Here is a 2,095-nt window from a genome sequence, read left to right as displayed (position 1 = left end):
ATTATCATTAAGATGTCTGTCCTACCAAAATTGATTTATAGACTTAATGCAATCCCCAATAAAAATTACAACAGTCTGTTTTAATGAATTGGTAAAGTTAATTATGAAATTTATTGGGAAGGGCTAGGAGCACCAAATAGCCAAAAATATATTGAAAAAGAAAAACAAAATTGAATGAATCCTGACTTTAAAGCATACTACAAAGCTACAGTAGTCAAAACAGCATGCAGTGATGTAAAAAGTTTGTGCCACTTGTGATTACAGAAGTAAGAATGAGAGTGTGGCATGAATATGGGGAAGCAAAAGAAAGCAAGGAAGTATGTGACCATAAAATGAATGCTTAGTCTGATAGATCAGAGGCTTAAAGGAAAGGATAGATTAAAATCTAAAAAGAAAGAAAAGAAAGATCCCAGTGCACTCAAGGAAAGAGAAGTGTCCCAACACCATTCCTGCTTATTCTTCCAGTATAACACAGTTGGGCCCACCTTAACTCATCCTGGTTGATAACAAATTTATCAACTTTTCCATTAAAGCCAAACTGGATTTAGTGCAGTCGATGATGGACTCTTTGTATGCCAAGTATATCCTTTGTATAACTGACTGTGTCATGGCTGAAATTGAAAAATTGGGACAGAAGTATTGAGTGGCTCTAGGGATCACCGAGGATCCAATATTTAAACAGTTACCATGCACACACAAAGGAACCTTTGCAGATGACTGCTTACTACAGAGAGTAACTCAGCACAAATATTCCATTGTGGCCACAATTGATCAGGACCTTAAGCGAAGAATCCGATAAATCCCTGGAGTTCCTATTATGTACATTTCTAACCATAGTTACAACATCAATGGATGTCAGATGATTATGGAGCCCCTCAGTTCTAATCCTTGTAAGACAAAGTTTCTCTACCTTCCTTCTACTGACTTTCTCTGTTACTAGTTCATTAAACATGTTGTTATGAGCTGAGTGTCATTAAGAGCACTCACTTTTTTTTTTAAAGATTTATTTTTTATTTATTTCTCTCCCCTTCATAACCCCCTTCCCCTGCTGTTGTCTGCTTTCTGTGTCCATTGGCTGTGTGTTCTTCTGTGTCCACTTCTATTCTTGTCAGTGGCACTGGGAATCTGTGTCTCTTTTTGTTGCATCATCTTGCTGTGTCAGCTCTCTGTGTGTGTGGTGCCACTCCTGGGCAGGCTGCTCTTTTTTCGCATAGGGTGGCTCTCCATACAGGGTGCACTCCTTGCCCATGGGGCTCCCCTACGCAGGAGACACCCCTGCATGGCATGGCACTCCTTGCATGCATCAGCACTTTACATGGGCCACCTCATCACCCGGGTCAGGAGGCCCTGGGTTTGAATCCTGGACCTCCCATGTGATAGGCGGACACTCTATCCATGGAGCCAAGTCAACTTCCCTGAACTCACTTTTTGAAACTATTTTGAAAATGATATGTGCTATCATTTAAAATTTGTTTTTTTAAAAAATAAACTGGAAGCTCAGTTGATTACTCAAAAAACAAACAAACAAACAAACCTGCATGGTATAGGCACAAGGATAGGCATGCTGACCAATGGAATTGAGAGTTCTGATATACATCCTCACATACATGGTCAACTGATGTTCTACAAAGGCTGCCAAGCCACACAACTGGGACAGAATGGCCTCTTCAACAAATGGTGCTTGGAGAACTGGATATCCACATCCAAAAGAATGAGAAAGGATCACCGTCTCACACCCTATACAAAACTTAACTCAAGATGGATTAAAGACCTAAATATAACAGCCAAGATCATAAAACTCCTAGGAGATAATGTAGGGAAGCATCTATATGATCTTATAGTAGGAAATGGTTTAATGTACTTTACACTCAAAGTGTAAGCAAGGAAAGATAAACTAGATATATGAGACCTCCTCAAAATTAAAAGGAGTTTGTCAGGAAAGTGAAAAGGCAGCCTACTCAATGGGAGAAAATATTTGGTAACCCTTTATCTGATAGGGACTTAGTATCTAGCATATATAAAGGAATCCTACATCTCAAAAATAAAAAGACAACCCATTTAAAAAATGGGCAAGAGATTTGAATAGACACTTCCC

The 2,095-nt window shown here is 39.1% G+C and overlaps 1 pseudogene; it reads left to right on the top strand.

Annotated features, from left to right (window-relative positions):
- The first annotated feature begins 291 nt into the window (after window positions 1-291).
- LOC101424535 (rRNA-processing protein FCF1 homolog pseudogene) lies at window positions 292-885 on the top strand (annotated as a pseudogene).
- The last annotated feature ends 1,210 nt before the right edge of the window (window positions 886-2,095 follow it).

This window comes from Dasypus novemcinctus, chromosome 8 (assembly GCF_030445035.2).
Source record: "Dasypus novemcinctus isolate mDasNov1 chromosome 8, mDasNov1.1.hap2, whole genome shotgun sequence".
NCBI lineage: Eukaryota > Metazoa > Chordata > Mammalia > Cingulata > Dasypodidae > Dasypus > Dasypus novemcinctus.
This window is presented reverse-complemented; position numbering and strand designations above follow the sequence as displayed.